Consider the following 20,541-nt stretch of genomic DNA (forward strand, 5'->3'; position numbering starts at 1 on the left):
AAGATTTTTGTACGAGTATTTGTTGATACCCTTATAGTTTATTTTGATGTAAATAGTTTAGTGTTATATGTATTAATGTAAAATTGAGTAGTTATACAGTAAATTGTAATAATATTATCTTTTGGATTTTTATGTTTGTAAATTAAATTGTGTATGTAAATTTAATTTAATGCAATGTTTATGAGTTTATCGAATTATTTTGAAAATAATTTTGATTTGTAAATTTTGAATTGAAATTTGGTTGAATTGTATTGATTTGAGAATATATTGGCGGTTGGAGTTGAGAAATGAAATTATTGGGAGTGTTTTGAAAGTTTTTTTTTTTTTTTTTTTGACAAAATTTTTATAAAATTTGCGAAAACTTTAAATTGATTGAAAATTTGATATGTGGTTTAACTTCAAATAAAAGTTTTTAATTCTTACCAAAAGTACTCGCCACATTCAAAAGAAGTAAAATTTGTTTTAAAATCCCTTGTAGTGTATTTAATGGGTTATCGGTAGGTGAAATTCGGTAATTCATTAAGTATACTATGGAATCATGTTATGCCTTACGGAGGGGTAAGGTGTGACATGTTTTAGTGGTATCAGAGCATAATTTTGAAATGAATTTTGACTATGCATGTGAATATTTCCCTTGATAAGTGCAACTACTTAAGTGTCCTAAATTGATACATGTGACATATTATATCATGAATATGCACTAACGTAGGTCAACCTCCTTGTATTTGTTATTAGAAAGTAGAAAATTTCTGAAATCGGAGTGGAAAAAGGAGATCATTCCGTAGAACAATCTGTTGAGGCTGAGGCACAAGAGGAAGCCCCAGCACTCCAGAATGTGAGTGGGTTAGCCACTCCAGCTCCTCCTCAAGCATCGCAGTTTCCTGCTCAGTTTGCACAGCAGATGACTGCACTATTTCAACAAATGACTGGGAACCTGCTAGCACCAGCCCAAACACAAGCCTCTGCAGCACAATCACCGCCTCCAGTTAAATAGTATGACAAACTAATAAAGTATGGGGCTACTGAATTTAAGGGAACTGTGGATCTATTAGAAGCTGAGCAATGGTTGGAGAGAATGGAAAGGCTGTTTAAGAAGTTACACTGTACAGAAGAGCTAAAGTTTGAGTACATTGTTTCTTTGTTACAAGGGGATGCTTATGAATGGTGGAAAACCATCCCCCACAGCTTAGTTGAGCCCCCAGTCCTCACCTGGTCATATTTTTTTAGGGAATTTCGGCAAAAGTGGGTCCCCGACACATATGTGGACATGAAACTGCAAGAGTTTTTGAGTTTGAAGCAAGAGGATAAAACAGTAGTAGAGTACAAAAGAGACTTCTCTCGATTGAGTCATTATGCAAGAAATCTGCTTACCACTCTTAGAGATAGATGTAAATGTTTTGAGGTCGGGTTAAGGCCTAGTCTGAGAATACAAGTTGTGGGGTTCTGACACTAGAATTTCTCAGAGCTAATATCGCAAGCCTTGGAACTAGAAAGAATTGAGAATGAAGAAACAGTTAAAAAGGATACAAAAGAGAAAGAGAAAACTGGAAAGACTACTAATCAAGTTCCTGATAGTGGGTCAGGAAAGAGGAAACATTTTGGAGGATCTAGCTCACGCGAATAGGGTAGAGGTAGATCTTCTGGACAGAAACCACCTCGATCCGATCAGCAAACTCAACAAACACCCAGAAATACGCTGTCAGATCGACTTTGTGAAACTTATGGTAAACCACATAGTGGGGTATGCTATAGAGCCATAGGAATATGTTTTAATTGTGGAGAGACTGGTCATTTTGCTAAGGATTGTATAAGTCCACGCCCTTCTAGATCATTTACTACGTCAAAAGGATCAGCCCAAACTTCTACCCCAAAGAGTTCACCATCAGTTAGTAGAGGCAGAGGCAGAGGCAGAGGTAGGGGTAGTACACCTGGAAGTCAGAGTACTGTGAATCAGCCAGAACAAGGTGATGCTCCAGTTAGAGTATATACTATGCAGCAGAGGGAAGAGGATGAGACTTCTAACATTGTTGATGGTACTTTCTCAATTTTAGCTAAGATATATATATATATATATATATATATATATATATATATATATATATATATATATATATATATATATGTATTGTTTGACCTGGGGTCTGCACACTTTTATGTTACTGCCAGCATTGCTTGCCTTCCTGTTGTCCCTTGTATAAAAATCAATTTTGATATGTTAGTGACTAGTCTTTTTAGAATTAGTTTTGGAAGAGTTTGTTAGTGAAAGATATCTCCTAGAATGCAATAAATTATTGAATATTAATAGATAAAAGAGTTATGGAAGTAAAAATTTTGAACAGTTGGTTCAGATGTAACAAAGAAATGTTATGAAAATTAGCAAGATTGTTGACTAGAATGGTCAAAGGACCCATAATTAGATAAACAATTCTAATATGACCACAATATTCATTCTATAAGGAAACATAAATTGAAATATTAGACAAAACGATAGTAAAATAAGATTAGTGTTATACAAACAAATTAAACGTTGTATTAGATTATTAAAAGTCTTACATAAACTTAAAGGAAAGAAGATTATACAATTATATAGAAAGGAGAAAAACTAAAGTTCTCACTCCATAGGACCACACAAAGTCCTAGAAAGAGTGGATTCGTTAGCACACAGAATTGCTTACCTATAAAAAGTGAAATGAATTTAAATTCAATGTATGATGGGGAAACTCATAAAGATCTTAGCACATGAGGTGAAGCAGCTGAGAAATAAATGTATACATTTAGTTAAGGTGTTATGGGCCATTATCCAGATTATGAAGCTACGAAAAAATATATGAAAGACATGAGAAAACAAACGTATAACTCTTTTAGGACGGATATTGGATAAAATTTCGCGGACGAAATTTTTTTTAAGGGAGAGAGAATTGTAACACCCCTATTTGCATAACCTGGTAAATTATACTGTTCCGTTAATCGGTGTCTGTCCGGATAATTAAGGAGATTAGAACCATAATTAAGTCACCTAGAAAAGCCCTGAATGGAAATAAATAGTGATTACCAGATGGTAAAGTATAAATAAGAAAAACAAAGCATAAAAAGTTAAATGAGCCAAGGGTCATAGCGATGGGTGACCTTTCCGGGAAGTGACTGCGAGATCAGTCCTAACCCTAATTTTGAATGGGAAATTGTGACACCGCAGTCCTAAGGACTATTGCGAACCTAGTGGAAAAGAGAAAATCATAGAAAAGAGCTGATAACCAAATCAAATAATTAAATCAAGGTTCTGAAAGAAATACCGAATTATTTACAAACCGGATCAAACCGGCGGGTGGCAAATTGGTCAATTCACCCCTAAAGGTGACTCATGAACTCACTGTCCACTAAAATCTAAGAAATGAAAAATTTTAAAATATATAATTAAATTAAAGAAGTGAGGAAAAACAAAAGGAAAAGAAAAGAAAATAAAATAAAGAAATATGACATCATCAAGCATGACATCATAAAACAAATATAATAATTATTTAATTAAATCATTTTTATGGTTAAATATTAAAGTAAAGACAAAAACCATTAAAAAACAAAAAAAAAAATTCTCATTTTCTTCAAAATGGTCGGCTCACCATCTTCTTCCTCTCTCCTTTATATTTTTTCTTTCCTCCATTAATGAATCTTAGAGCTTACAAACACTAAATTCTCACCATAAAATTTATAGCTCCCAAAACAAAAACTTCATATTTGCTTATGATGAGAAGATTAAAATGGAAAGATTGAAGAAAGATTAAAGTTACAAGAAGAAGGAAAAGCCAAGTCAAGGTTAGTGTTTAAACTTATAATTTTTTTTGTTAAATTCATGTTTACGTAGTTGGATTAACATAGAAATTGTGAAAAACTTAAACAAATTACACATGTTAGACCAATTGGGAAATTTTGGTCAACCTTAGGGGAAATAGGATTTGCTTGATTTGATGCAATTGGTGGTGGAATTAAGTATAATTAAGTAGGTAGAAGTAAGTTATACACTTTAATTGCATCAATTGAAATATGTGCCAAAATTAGGATTCTTAACCCTCAGGGTTTTGGGGAGGAAATTTGAGAAATTGGTAAATTGATGTACTTTGCCTTAAGTGAAGTTTAAAATGGTTAATTGGAGTCAATTGGCATGTGTTTGAATGTTTGGAATTGGATTGGAAATAGAATGTGATGTTGTCCCAAATTGGGCAGTATGACCTAGGTCCTTTTCAGGGATCAAAACTGAAATTTTACCAACCCAATTGGTATAAGGCCAATTGAGAATGAAAATAGACACATAATGACACAATTTTCATGTGGAGACTATGCCCAAAAAATGACATTAACATAGTGAATAATTTGGTTAAATCCGGATATTGTGTACTGTCACTGTACCAAAATGACCAAATAACCTGTTCATTTGGCCATAACTTGGGCTAGACAGGTCCAAATGACCTGATTTTTGTGACATTGAAAAGGTATGATATAGAACTACAACTTTCATGAAGAACACAAACCCAAATTCTGCCCATAACAAAGTGAAATTGTCACCCAAATTTAGTTGTCCAAAACTGCCAGAACCAATAAAGTGCCCAGAAATTCTGGGTAACATTTATCCGGCCAGCCTTAGTAAAATGTCCATATCTTGGGCTAAAAAACTCTGAATTGAGTGATTCAAAAAGAAAATTAAATATAAGACAATAAGGAAAAACTTTGGTGAAGGACACTTAGCCAAATTCTCACAATAACCATAAAAATGAAACAGTAGAATACAGGGCACCAAAACTGAAAAATTGAATTTTCTCTTAGGAGACTAAGAAATTGAAATGACAATCAAGACCAACAAATTAGGCACTCAAAATGTAGTATGTGGGTGTAATGAGAATTGGTATACCTATTTAGTGTGGAAAAGTCAACATTTTGACCCAATGGTCAAATGAATAGTAACCACCATAATTAAGAACGCAAAGAATTCAATTTATAGGAGTATATAAATAAGGTTTAAATACAAATTTCAATTGTTAAAATTATGATTAAACATAAATTGAATAAATATTAAAACATCTTAATTGTGTGCTTCAGTGGAAAGAGGGCCTTCCGAGGAAAGGAATCAACAGGAGTGAAATAAGGAAAGACTAATTACGAGGTTTGTGCACAATAAACTTATTTAAGTATTTCTTATTGAAATTTGATTTAGTATGTACTATGAATAGTTTTTAATTGTTTTGGCTTTGAGAATTTTATTTGAAAATTATTGTATTGCCTACTTTGTAAATGGAAATTTTGAGATAAAATGTGATTTGTGGTTTGTATGAAATATTTAAATATTGTGATTTAAAATTATTTTTGATTCACACTTGGCATGACAGTCCCTTACTACGTTCCTCCTCCACTTGTGGGGTTGACTTTGATATTTGATCATTTTCCTCCCTCTCTAGCTTGCCAGTCTAAGGTGAGTTTGGATGAGTACTCATTAGCTAATTAGCCATCTCCCTCATTGATTTCAATTAGTGGGGTGAGTTTGCCTTGTCGTGGTGTACCACACGGCACATTTGAAAATTTTGTGTCATGGCCTAAGTTGTATTATTGATTGACAACACTGTGTTTATTAAATTATTTGATCAAATTTGTGTTATATTGAGCTTTGAAAATTGTGAAATATTTAAATTGTGATTTATTATAAATGTGATTTGAAATTTGTGAAATGTGATTGTGTAATGTTTAAATTATGATTTGGCAATGAATAGTTTATGTTCAACTTTTTAAATTTTTATTGTGCACCACTGATTAAAATTTACTCAGCGATAGCTTAATTTTACTGTCGCAGATAGGGAAAAGGACATAGCAGCAGAGTGAAATGCTATAATAATAAGGAAGCTGCTATAGTAATAGGGGAGCACAACTTGAAGATTTTTGTACGGGTATTTATTGATACTCTTGTAGTTTATTTTGATGTAAATAGTTTAGTGTCATATGTATTAATGTAAAATTAAGCAGTTGTACAGTAAATTGTAATAATATTATCTTTTGGATTTTTATGTCTGTAAATTAAATTGTGTATGTAAATTTAATTTAATGCAATGTTTATGAGTTTATCGAATTATTTTGAAAACAATTTTGAGTTGTGAATTTTGAATTGAAATTTGGTTGAATTGTATTGATTTGAGAATATATTGGCGATTGGGGTTGAGAAATGAAATTATTGAGAGTATTTTCACAGGTTTTGAAGAACTGATTTTTCCTAATTATAGACGGCACTCTGCCGAAATTTTTATAAAATTTGTGGAAACTTTAAATTGATTAAAAATTTAATATGTGGTTTAATTTCAAATAAAAGTTTTTAATTCCTATTAAAAGTGCTCGCCACCTTCAAAAGAAGTAAATTTTGTTTTAAAATCTCTTGTAGTGTATTTAATGGGTTATCGGTAGGCGAAGTTTAGTGATTCATTAAGTATACTATGGGATCATGTTATGCCTTACGGAGGGGTGAGGTGTGACAGCTTCTCTTGTCAACATGTCTGAGATTGAGGAGTCCTCTAATATAGCCTCCAACACAGGTTCTGAGATTTTCACACCCATATCCAACATAGGTTCTTAGATTCTCAAACCCATACTTTCTTCCATTGGTAATTCACCAGCTATTACTACTGTTAAATTAGTAGAAAGTCAAAATTATATATCTTGGGCTGCATCAGTGGAATTATGGTTTATGAAGCAGGGGTATGATGACCACTTGGTTAAAAAGGCCATAGATATAGCTTTGACAAATAGAGCTAATTGGACGAAGATTGATGCTCAATTATGTAATCTCTTATGGCATTCTCTAGACTCAAAAGTACTTAATATTTTTCAATCTTGTAAAACCTATTGTAAAGTCTGGATTAAGGTGAAAACCTTATATACAAAAATGTGCAGCGTATTTATAAGGTAGTATCAGATATGGTTCATCTGCAGCAAAATCAACAAGATATGTCTAGTCATTTGGGACAGGTGGAATCACTGAAAGATGAATTTAATTCTATCATGCCATGTACTGATAATATTTCTAAGCAACAGTGGGATAGGTTCTTCATGGTTTTGGCATTGATTAGGCTAAGACTTGACCTTGATTCTATTAGAGACCAGATATTAACAAGTCCGGTTATTCCCACTCTAAAGGATATGTTTTCCAGGCTTCTACACATCTCACTTAATAAGAATAATTTCTACAGAATTAAATCTTTAGTTTTAGTTGTACAAAGTGGAAACCAATCGAGACAGGCTACTTATTAGAGAGGCAAGGGTAAAAGGCTCCATTGCACTTATTGTAATAAGAGTAATCACACTCAAGACACTTATTGGGCCCTTCATGGTCAACCATCGCGCCCCATTCAATCAAATAATGTGGGCCGATCAACTGCTCATATGGCTCAATCCGGTGAAAATGGTATTCTTCTATTACCTGATGGAAAGGATCAGGTGTCAGATTATATCCTATTAACTAGAGCTGATTACAAGGAGTATTTGCAATATCAAACAGCTAAATAGTAATCTTCTAGCAGTGCTCATTCTGGTAATTCCTTTGCTTGTCTAACACAGTCTTCGCTCACTGGTCCATGGATCCTAGACTCTGGTGCTTCTGATCATATATCTGATAACAAAAGTCTTTTCTCATCTCTAGTTTCTTCTCTGGTTTTGTCTAAAGTTACTTTGGCTAATAGTTCACAAACTTTAGTTAAGGGCATAGGAGAAGTAAAAATCTTTCCATCTATTCCTTTAACCATAGTTATGTTCACTCCAGAATGCCCATATAATTTAATCTCCATTAGTAAATTGACTAAAAATCTCAATTGTTCTATCACCTTTACAGCTGACTCTATTATTGTGCAGGACTGGAATACGAGGAAGATGATTGGAGTAGGATGTGAGTCACAAGGGTTGTACCATCTTTCTACTTCAAATTCTCCAGTTGCTCTTGCCTTTACTACTTCCGCTGATCTTCTTCACAATCATCTGGGTCATCCGAGTCTTACCAAATTGCAAAAATTAGTTCCCAATCTTTCTAGTTTATCTTCTTTTGAATGTGAGTCCTATCAACTTGGGAAATAAAGTCGTGTTTCCTTTCCCAAGCGAGTTAATAATAGGGCTAAGTCCATGTTTGAAATTGTGCATTCAGACATTTGGGGTCCAAGTTGTGTCAGTATAACTTTGGGATTTTATTATTTTATTACTTTTGTTGATGATTATTCTCATTGCACTTGGTTATTTTTAATGAAGACTTGTTCCAAATTATTCTCTATATTTCAAAAATTTCCTACTAAAATACGTAATCAATTTGGTATTTCTATTAAAATACTTCATAGTGACAATGCAAAAGAATATTTGTCTACTCCCTTTACTCATTTCTTATCTTCTCAGGGTATTACTCACCAAACTTCATGTGCTCATACCCCTCAATAAAATGGGGTTGCCGAACGAAAGAATCGTCATCTAGTTGAGACTACCCGCACTTTACTCATTCACCATAATGTTCCTCTTCGTTTTTGGGGAGATGCTATTCTTACTACTTGTTACTTAATTAATCGAATGCCTTCTTCTATTTTGCAGAATCAGAGTCCTCATTGCATTTTGTTTCCTGACCAAGATGCCCATCAGTTGTCCCTGCGTGTATTTAGTTGTATTTGTTTTGTTCATGATCACACTCCTGGCAAAGATAAACTTCAGCCTAAATCAATAAAATGTGTCTTGTTGGGATATTCTAGACTTCAAAAACATTACAAATGCTACAATCCACTTACAAATAAATACTTTGTGTCAGTTGATGTAACCTTCTTTGAAACATCTCCCTATTTTTCCTCCAACATCGCATCAAAGGTTTTTATTCCCACCACCTTACCAGTTCCTACTCTTCCTCCACCACCAATCAGTTCACCACCTCTACATGTCTGCTCACATCGTCTTCATCCTCCCACTAACACCATTGATGCTCCTTTGCTTGATACAGGTACAACACTAGCTCCTGGTGACTCTCGACCTCCTTCATTTTCACCTATTCCGGTCTCACCTTCAACAGAAGATGCTACTCCTCCCATTGCCATCCCAAAAGGTATTTGTTCTTCTCAAAATCCTCATCCTATTTATAATTTTGTGAGTTATCATCATTTGTCTCCTTCCTACTATGCTTTTGTCACCACTTTGTCTAATGTATCTGTACCTAAGATTGTTAGAAAAGCTTTGGAACATTCAGGATGGTGTAATGCAATGGTTGAAAAGATGACTGCTCTCCATAATAATGGCACTTGGGATTTAGTGCCACTACTGAAGGGCAAATCTATTGTGAGCTGTTGATGGGTTTATACAGTCAAGGTGGGGCTTGATGGCCAAATTGATAGACTTAAAGCTCTCCTTGTTGCAAAGGGCTATACTCAGATCTTTGGCCTCGATTACAGTGATACCTTCTCTCCTATGGCTAAGATTGCCTCGGTTCGCCTTCTTATTTCCTTAGCTGCCATCCATCACTGGACACTTCATCAACTGAATATCAAAAGTGCCTTTTTACATGGCAAGCTAGCTAAGGAAGTTTATATGGAGCAACCACCAGGGTTTGTTGCTCAGGGGGAGTCTGGTTTAGTGTGTCACATATTGCGTTCTTTATATGGTTTGAAACAATCTCCGAGAGTATGGTTTGGATGGTTCAGTATTGTAGTCCAACAATTTGGAATGTCTCAGAGTGAAGCTGACCATTCAATATTTTTCCACCATAATGGCTATGATAAGTGCATTTATCTCATTTTTTATGTTGATGACATTGTTATTATACGAAATGATCATGTTGGGATCTCAAAACTCAAACAACACTTGTCCAGTCATTTTCAGACTAAGGATCTTGGGAAGCTAAAGTATTTCTTGGGGATTGAAGTGGCACAATCCAAGACAGGTATCGCCATTTCTCAAAGGAAATATGCTTTGGATATACTGATAGAGACGAGCATGTTAGACTGTAGACACGCAGATACTCCTATGGATCCAAATGTCAAACTTATTTCTGGACAGGAGGAGCCATTGGAGGATCTTGGTAGATACCAGAGATTGGTTAGAAAACTCAATTATCTTTCAATCACACGCCCAGACATCTCATTTGCTGTAAGTGTAGTCAGTCAGTTCCTTCAAGCACCATGTAGTAGTCATTGGGATATGGTCATTCAAATACTCAGATATATTAAAGGAGCTCTAGGACAAGGCCTATTATATGAAGACAGGGGTCATTCACAGATTATTGGTTACTCAAATGCAGATTAGGCATTCTCCTTTAGACAGATGGTCTACTTCAAGACATTGCATTATGATTGGAGGTAATTTGATTTCTTGGAAAAGTAAGAAGCAAGATGTGGTTGCTAGGTCAAGTGCAGAAGCAGAATATCGAGCTATGGCTTTGGCAACTTGTGAACTTATATGGTTGAAACAACTTCTCCAGTTGCAGTATGGGAAACTTAAAAAAATGAAGCTAATCTGTGACAATCAAGTTGCACTTCACATTGTATCTAATCCAGTGTTTCATGAGAGAACGAAACATATAGAGGTGGATTGTCATTTCATCAGATAAAAGATTGAATTTGGGTGTATTGCCACTAGCTTTGTTAGCTCAAATGACCAATTAGCAGATATCCTGACAAAATCTCTCAGAGGCTCTGGGATTAAATATATTTGTAACAAGCTTGGAGCATATGATTTGCACGCTCCAGCTTAAGGGGGAGTATTAAGTTATGGTAAGAGTATTAAGATATGTACCATAAATAATTAGGATATGTGTATCTGTAGTGATTGTGTGAATATATTTAGATGCTAGAATCGTGGCTATAATTAATTAGGATTGTATTTCCTATTTAGTTGTCTTGTACAGATTATAAATTGACACCATTAGCTTGAGGGAATAATTAAGCTCTTCAATCATTCTCAATATTCTTCTTCTGTTCTATTTTCTCACAATAATCATAAGGATTCTTACAATCTTTTATTAATTCTGTATAATTACAATTAATTGTAATTGCAAAACTTTAGGGTCTAGATAGATATACTAATTGCATATAATAGCTTTGTAACCTTCATCAAAAGATAAGAAATACAAGTTGATTTAACCATTTTTCTTTAGTTTTGCCACAACATTCCAAGAAAACATTAGGAAGAACTAGAATTATGCAAGTCAAATGCCATGGAACTGTGGACTAATCTTAAAGCAGAATTGTACTAGTATAAAGAAGTTTAATTATGCTATTCATAGCATGATCTCCCAGTTTGAATTCCTAGGGTATAGCTGTAGATTCTTTCCCAGTTGTGAGGTATAATCGATCTCCTTGATTTAATGTTTTTGGTGTAGCTTCATATTATTTTTTTCTTGTAAGATATCTCTCAACGTCTACTGGGGAATGGTACTGCTTTCCAATCCCTGGCTCAATGTAATGCTGCACAACAAAAAGCATTGTTTATGACTTGCACTTATGCAATTTAATGGAATTACTATGAACAAAATATCAAGCAACTTCTACAAAAAAGAAATACACTCGGACACTGATTAGAAGATACAGTGAAACTGAATTTGCAAATGTCTGTTTCAGGACAATGCTTCAACAAAAAGCACATCTACAGTGTAGATAAAAGTATAATCAGACTGATAGTTTTGCAGCAAGTGTAGGGTAAAGGATTTCTTTATCTAGATGACAATTATTTAAAACATCTTTACATGCATTACATATGCATTTCCACGAAGATAAACACATTCAGTAGACATATATGAGTAGGCACAAAAATGAAACTTCAATCTAGATGAAGTACAATTGGATTGATTATTCTGTAGCAAGTCAATAGACACATTCAATAGACATAGAAGATTAGGCACACATATGAAACTCCAATGTAGATGAAGTATAATCAGATTGTTTATTCTGAAACAAGTCAATAGATGCATTCAATCCCCACTCTAGCTTTAACAAGTGCATAATAGGTGTACCCTCTGTAAATGCAAAAAAAAAAGAAGCAAAAAGTTTAGGTCCAAAACAGTACTCTCTCAATTACACCTGCATAACTGATGTTGCTGTGTCACTTTTCTTTAACAACCCAATCATCTAGCAGAGTGAAAGGTAAGCTGCTCTTGAATACGAAGGGAACAATGTGCACCTGCGGCAGCACAGTCTAGTTTACCCTCTTTGATTTCTTAAGGCCTAAGGACCAACAACAAACTATAACCCATTTTGACCCTTAAAATGAAATCCTTCTAACATCAAAGTCCCTTGGTAAATTGTCATAACTATGCCATCATAATGAAATAAATTATTGTAAAACTCACATTTTCCCATTGCCAGGCTTCAGTCTCTGTTTTGCAACATTTTTCTCTTCACATTGTTGGAAGAGGTGAGCAAATGGTAAGTAATTGAAGAGTTAGAAAGTTAAGATGAGTTATAATAAAAAAATATTAATATTTGGAAAATGGTGAATTAATGAAAAGGTAAAGAGAGGTAATGTATTATTTTTATATTTTGGAAGAGGTGAAAGAAGGGTGAACTTGAAGGATGTAGAAATAAAAATAATTATAGCTTTCACCTCCCCTCTTTATCCTCTGAAAAATTGAGATTTGAGTAATAAGGGAGGATACTCTTACTTGCCCTTTCCCTTCATTAATTTACCTAGTTCTAAACATACCCCTCTTTACTTTTATTTACCCCTCCTCCATTCTCATCCAAACAGACCCTTACAGCTTATTTGGGAGAAAGTTTTTGAAGATAAGGTATGGGTTTTTAAAGTACTGTGCTTGTTTGGGAGGAAGTTTTTTAAAGGACGTAAGGTTTTTGGAGGTTTCAAAACCTCCAAACCCTCACTTTTTTAACTCACCAAATTAGTGGATCAAGGAGGTTTTGCTTTCTTACCTTTCATTACCTTACTTTACCTTATTTTATAAAACCTTTCCCACTCCATCCAAACACACTGTTAGATGTTCCTACACAGATAAAAAGGAATGAAACTTACGTTTAGTGCCAGGCTCATAGTAATATTGCATATTGATGGGTGGTGATGATGATGAGCAAATGGTGGATGTGAAACTGACAAGACGTCAGAACCCATAATCTAGAATTCCCTATTCTGAATTTGCTCGGTTAAAAGGCCACGAAGAGAGGGCTTGGCATCCATTTTTGCGGCAAAAATGTGGAGGTCTTGGAAATGTTGGTGCATTTGTTTTTCTTGGTGGATTAATAGTCCAAGGTCTCGGTGAATGAATAGTTCAGGGCACCCATAAGGCACCGTCTTTCCAAGCTGAGGCGATGCTAAGCTCAGCTAGTGGAAGAAGATGGAGTTTCAAGGCTAGTGGATTAGCAAAGAAGGGATAAAAGTAAGGAGAAATTGCAAGAGAAACAAATTGCTGGTGGATGGTAATGTTGTATATGCGAAGTGGTGTGCCATTTTCTTCTCCAAAAGATTTTTTTTTTTTTTTAGCCAGAGGTAATCGCTAATGAAAGAAGGGCTTAAAATCTATTACATTGTGAGGCTTAAATAGAACACAATACAAACAGGCTTAGAGGCTAGCTCCATATAAAAGCCATAGTCTAAAAAAAACTAGCTAAACAAGCCACCCCATAAAAGCCCAACAAAAACTCTACCTTAAGTGGGTCACACTTGAACCCCCAAACTCGAAACAAAATAAGTATCAGTATCGCTTGGAAGGTCACCTCCCACCTGAAGCTTATGCATCTTCATTGGACGATCAACATCTACAGTCCCCAACATGGCAAAGAGAGTAATGAAACTAGATATTACTTAATCATTGAAGCTCAAAATATGGCACATCAAAAAAGGCCTACCCCATCCCATAAGCTAAAACCCAGCATAAACTCTAACTTAAGTGGGTTACACCCAAACTCGCAAACTCTAAGTAGTATAGGTACTAGCGCCACATGGAAGGTCGCTTCCCATCCAAAGCCTATGCATCTTCATTGGACGATCAACATCTACAGTCCCAAACATTGCAAAGAGAGCAATGATATCACTCAACCATTGAAGCTCAAACCATGGCACATCAAAAAAAGCCTGTGGGGGGAGAAGCAAAAAGAGAAGAGGAAGATTTCTGATGGCGTCTTTTTTTGTAGCTAGAGGGCGCAGCCACAATCTATGGAAGGACAATCAACAATTCTACCCTTAGATTTCCCCCTCCCAATAACCACTGCTTGAAGCACAACTCAAGACGCAGAAAGCTCTTACTACAGAGCAAATTCCATACCTTATAATCCTGCAGATGACTCAAATATTACTAAATTAAAGCTTATTAGAACTTAAAATTTTTCTTCTCAATCAAAGTGTAAACTTTATACAACATCACCTCACATCAACTAGTCTAAATTAAGGAATAATTAATTTATACAAAATTTCCTCAACTTTAATGTGGAAAATAATTTAAGCTATTTATTTATGGAATCATTAAATTCTCATTTTAGTATTTACTGAATTGAATTTGTTCATATAATTTATAAAGAAGGCAGAAGCTCCTAAAATTCAAAAAGGGCCTGGGCTAGATTTTACTTCTGTAGCCATCCTTCGTGTTCACAAGCCATTAACTAGTCAAATGGACTTTCTACTTAATGAGCTTCGGCCCGTTTCTAATAAACCATTGTTTTTTTTTTTTTAATTTTTGTGAAAAATGTACCGTTTTTTCAATTGATTTAGTTTTTTTTTCAAATTCTTGTTTTCTCATGAAACGCGACGTTGAACATTTACTTGATGTGCCCATCTCTGCAAATTTGAACCCCAGCCTGCCTGATACATATCAATTAATGCATTGCATTGGATTTTTTTTTTTCAAATTTTCATTAAATTTAAATTTAAATCCCTTTTTTTTCTTAAAATAACATTTTTTGAAATTTATTTGTTAATTTTTCTTTGCAAAAAAAAAAAGAAAAAATAATTTTTCATTTTAAAAATTCTTAAAAAATGGCGTTGTTAAGATCTAAATCCATATATTATCTCTTAGACTCTTACTCCGTGAAACATGTACTCAACTACTATCTGATAGTGATACCAGCAATAATATCAACCAATGAAGTCTTGGTATTTTTAATGAGTAATAATTTAGTTCTTAAAATTTAATTTTATTTATAAATTAGTTTTTATTATTGAAATTAAAAATATAATAAAAAATATTATAGTAATATAAAATATATAGTGAGATCTGTATATTTTATATATAGGTATTTATAAAATAAAGTCATTGAAAATAAAAATGAATAATAAATAAAAAAGTAAGTTTAAGAAAACAAAAAAAAATTGTATAGAATTAAAAAAAATTGTATAAAATATTAATAATAAATGTAACATTTATTATGTCAATATTATAATTTGAATCTCCAAAATTCTTTCCTCTAAATTAAAAAAAAATTGTCAAATTCATTAAAAAAATTGTAAAAGAAGTTTTTAAGTATTAAATGTGTAAAAAAAATGATATTCAAAATATAAAGTGATTAAATCCTTAATTTAAAATTCTCTTTGTTTAATTTAGGTGTCATATATGAAAGAGGGTGTTTTTTACATTTTCATATATTTAATTTTATTTTTATAAATTTTCATATAAAATAAAAGTAAGAGAGTTAAATTTTGACACAAGGGCATATATTATATAAAAATAATAAAATTTTATTTTTTTTAATTTTAAAATAGTGTTGTTTTTTAAAATTTATCAAAATTTGCCCTTTCTTCAATATATCACTGATTATTTTGATTTATGATAAATTTAATATAAAAAAATCATAATGAAAAATAAACTATTTAAATTTATAGTTGAATGCAGTAATTATTCAAATAGAAATTCTTGCTTAGATTCGATCAACTATAAACCTAAGACATAAGATCTTATGTGTTTCTATTTTTGGGTCTATAAATAAATTGAATTTAAATAAGAAAAACTTCTTAGTCAAATACGTTGAAGTTTAATTTATTTAAAATTTATTAAAAAAAAAGAGAGAAATACAAGAAATAATTAGATTCACTCGATATACGTGCATTATTTCTCATAATTATATGAGATTTATTTTCTATATTATAAAAAAAGTTTACTTTTCTATAAGCTATGAATCACTATTTTTTAATACTTTCACACTGTCTAATAATTAAAGCGAGAAACGTGCATGAAATAAAATTTCAAAGAAAATGTGCGAGGAAAAATAGCTGCATGGAGCGCAAAAATCAGCCCCACAAAGCAAAGGCATGCATGGCATATCCAACACCACTAAAGGAAATTTTCTCATAAAGAAACAATCGAGTTTCACAAGTGTGTGATATTAATTATTGCTCTTTTCTTCTTCAATGAATATTCTGTGCCCTTTTTCTACAGTAAAATCTGAAAAGGTTTAGATTCCGTTTATTTTTGTAAAAAATAATTTTTTATAAAAAATATTTTATGTATATAAATTATTTTGTATAAAATAAACGGAGCTTTAGTCTTTGTTAATCGTGTCAGTTTTCAACTATGTAGTATTAAATTCTCAAAAACTATAGGCAGATTAAGATAACCATTATTAGAATGAAAATGAGAACGATGGAGTCAATCTGTAATGGAGACTCAATTTGTAATGGAGCTATAGGGCCTGCTTGATATTAATGTAAAAATTAATATTGAAAAAATTATTTTTTTAAATATATTAATGAGAGAGTATTAAAAAATAATTTAAAATTAAATTTTATAAATTTTAGTTATAAGAATATTAAAATAATAAAATAATTTTTTTCAATATGTTTTTATTAAATTGTATCTAAAATAGTATTTTTATTCAGAAAAATAGTTTAAACTTTTCAAACTCAATGCCAAACAAGCGCATAATTTTTTAGTTTTTATTTTTTTATCATCTGGGTAAGTATTCTTCCTCTTAGTGTTAAATTTTTACTTTTTATTTTTATTTATAATTATAAAAAATTTTAATTTTTTACTAAAAATTATATTAATTCAAGTTAAATCAAAAGGTGTGGATTAATTTAAATAAAAATCTCAAAATTATCTTATTTAAACTTTTTCAGCAAATTTAATGAAATATAGCTGCATGAGTGCAAAAATCAGCCACCCAAAACAAAATGCATGGCAGATACCAACACCACAAAAGTAAAACTTCTATCAAAAACAAACAATCGTGTTTCAAGGGGATAATAATCGGATCTAATCAAGAAAAATTTTATTGTTCTTTCCCTCTTTGATGTGTTCTTGTTGAAGGTTTAGTCTTTGTCAAACTTCAACTAATACTCTATTCATTAATTAATTTTCATGGAAACAACCAAGAAATGTGCAAAACACTCACAAGTAACAACTACTTGTCTTCTCTCTAAACCCCCACAAACCAGCTACCTCCTGTGGGCCAGCATTTATTTGCGCCTGTGACGAGTTGGTAGATAAATAATTCCCATGAGAACAAACACAATAAATTCTAATTATCAGTTTCCAATTTTTTATTGACCCAAAAATTAGGGGAAAAAAAAGTCCAAAATTGTGTCTTTAAAATTCTTTGTAAATTTGATGTTTTAGATTAAATTTAGTCATCCAAGTATAATGGTTGGATTGAATTTTTCATCCGTACACACTAGTACTTGGCCTGCATTTCTAGAAGAAGATTCGTCTGCCATTTAGATGGAGTATTGTTCAAGTTTTCTATTAGAATATTATCTGGTCAAAGGCTTATCATACGTCACCGGTGAAAGTTAGGGCAAACTATTTGATTCAAATTTTTTTAAAAATTAAATTGAAATATATGAAAATTGAATTAAATTGGATCATTTTAATTATGTTTGGTTCGAATTGATAGATTTTTGGACTTTGATGTGCTTTGATTTAGACTTAATTTTTAAATTATTTAATCTGATTTTAATCTTAATTTAAAATTAATAATTATTGATCAAGAAATTAAATAATTTATATGTATAAAAATATATATAATACATAAATTTTCTATAGTAATAAAGCAATTCAATTCGGTTCTATTGATTTTTTCTCTCTAAAATCGAATTGAATTAAAATAACTGAAATTCTTAATATTTAAAATTGAACCAAACCAAATTACTAAATTATGGTGATTCAATTCAATTTATTCAGTTCAAATTGAATAGTACTCACCGTAATGAAAGCCCCTCTTTCTATTTCTCATATTAATATGTGACTACAAAATAAATAAATATTTAAATTAAATGCTTGGATTTTGTTACAAAGTAGGAATACATATCCATCAACACAGTCAAATTCGTGGAAAAACTCTAGGGACAAAAATCTAAAGCATGTGATGCAAGTGCACTAAATCGTGTTCAAATAATAAAGTAGTGAGAAAAATTAAGTATCATCTCAAAAAAATCAAATTCTTTATTTATAATTAAATTAATACTTTCCTAATATTATTTGAGAAGTTAATAGTTGAATTGATTGAAATTAAAATTGACAATAAACTAAAAAGAAATCAACTAAATAAATCGAAGAAACTTTTATAATGAACAGCATTAGATTACAAACTTCTCCTTCACCTATGCATGAAAATTAATCCAATGCAAGTCTTATGTCATGAGATGTAGGATTCAAATTGGCCAACTGAAAATATTCATCTATATCAAATATTTTTATTTGGATAGCAAACAATCTAGAGGCAAAGAGAATAGGAATTCCCTTTAGATAATTTGCCCTATTCAGTTATAAATTAAACATACCAAACACCATTTTCAAGGCCTTATTCGGATTGTCTAGTCCTAATGTGATGAACAATATTCTTCCTAAGATTCAATTATGCAATCAATTGAAAAATAAGTTCTAGCTTCTCTTTTTGATGATTAATAGAACCATTAATCAATCAACATACACAAAGCATTAAAACCAATACTACGCGATCTCATGAAAACAAAATCATTGCATTGAAATTAAGATAATCATAACATAAGTTTAGAATCCATATCATTCCCCTAATAAAAGGTTATACTCCATCCTAAAGATATGGAAAAATACAAGAAGAAAGAAAAATACATCAATAAAGCTCAAAGAGATGTAAGAAAATCAAACTTTGGTGATGTGTCATCATACTTCAATGTGCAGAAAATCTTGTTCTTGCTCTTTTAAAAGTAATGGCTAGGATTTCCTTTAATAATCATCTCCTCTGCTCCAACTTTAAATGCCACATCCTTCACAACCCCTCCCCCCCCCCCCCCCCCTCTCTCCTAATTCTTACTCAGCCTTGGAGACCAAAATAACCAATAAGTTGAAAAAATCTCACAAAAGTAAGGAAGTTCACAGCTTCTTCCGTCTATGACATGGGCATGCCCATGTCTATCTTTGTTGGCACATGGTCTAGCTTGTGTCTTGCCTCCGGGTCTATTTTAGCTTTTAACATGGTTCAAGCCATGTGTTGTATGCATTACACATGGTCAAAGTCATATCTTCAAGTCCAAATCAGCAGATTCAGTGTATGAAATTTAGCCCTTTTTTTCCATTGTACCTAGTTCAACAAAAATCTATTAATTCACCTAAAATAATAAAGATTAACACAAGATAACAAAATAAAATAAAACTAAATTGATTTAGCTAAAAACATAATGAAAACAAAGAGAACTGCTTAAAATAAGATTTAAAATGTTAACAAAACATGCATAAAATGAAAATTTTAGCTATTAATTGTAAATTTGAGCAAAAGAAGCTATTTTTTTTATTGATGGAATAATGTGTTTATATACATTTACAAAGAATAATCTAGAACAAAAGCAATTTCCTATTCTACCCTACCTTATTTATAGGATCAAGAAAACAAACCTCTAATAAATTTGTTAAAGCCTAGGAGCTGAGCTAGAGCACGAGAATCTCCTCTTTTCTCCTCTAAAATCTGTTACCTAAAGGAGAAAATATGTGGAGTGGGTTTATTCATCTTCAACCTATGTTCTTATATCTTCAACCCATGCTACAACCCATTTACTTCTTCAACCCATGATATTTACTTCTTATTATTGAACATTACCAATTTTATCAGGTCCCCCCTCAAGATGGGACTTCGATGGAGACTCGTGTACATCATGAAGTCCCATCTTGAAGAGGTTTTCATTGAACAAGACAGAGTTGAAGGGTTTTATAAATAGATCAACGAGCTGGTGTCTAGAAGGCACATGCATGGTGGTGATGAACCCATGGTTTATCTCGTCACGAACTGCATGACAGTCTATCTCGAGATGTTTGGTCCTCTCGTGAAAGATCGGGTTTGCTGTAATGTGCTCTGCTGCCTTGTTATCACAGTGTAAGGCAATAGGAAGAGATTGTTTCAAGCCAAAATCAATAAGAAGATAACTAATTCATTTTAGTTCACAGACTGTTGCTGCCATGCTTCTATATTCAGCTTCGGCTGAGGATCTACTAACAGTGGTCTATTTCTTTGCTTTCCAAGATACCAATGATGGTCCCAAGAAGATGCAAAATCCAGTAATGGACTTTCGACTCATGGGACAAGATGCCCAATCTGGATCACAAAATGCTTGGAGCCATAAATCATTATCTTGTGGGAAGAACAAGCTTTTGGAAGGAGA

General features: G+C 32.5%; 1 pseudogene; it reads right to left on the bottom strand.

Moving 5' to 3' along the window:
- Positions 1-11,210: 11,210 nt before the first annotated feature.
- Positions 11,211-14,279, bottom strand: LOC131183399 (uncharacterized; annotated as a pseudogene).
- Positions 14,280-20,541: the final 6,262 nt, after the last annotated feature.

The sequence above is a fragment of the Hevea brasiliensis genome, chromosome 1 (assembly GCF_030052815.1).
Source record: "Hevea brasiliensis isolate MT/VB/25A 57/8 chromosome 1, ASM3005281v1, whole genome shotgun sequence".
Classification (NCBI taxonomy): Eukaryota; Viridiplantae; Streptophyta; class Magnoliopsida; order Malpighiales; family Euphorbiaceae; genus Hevea; species Hevea brasiliensis.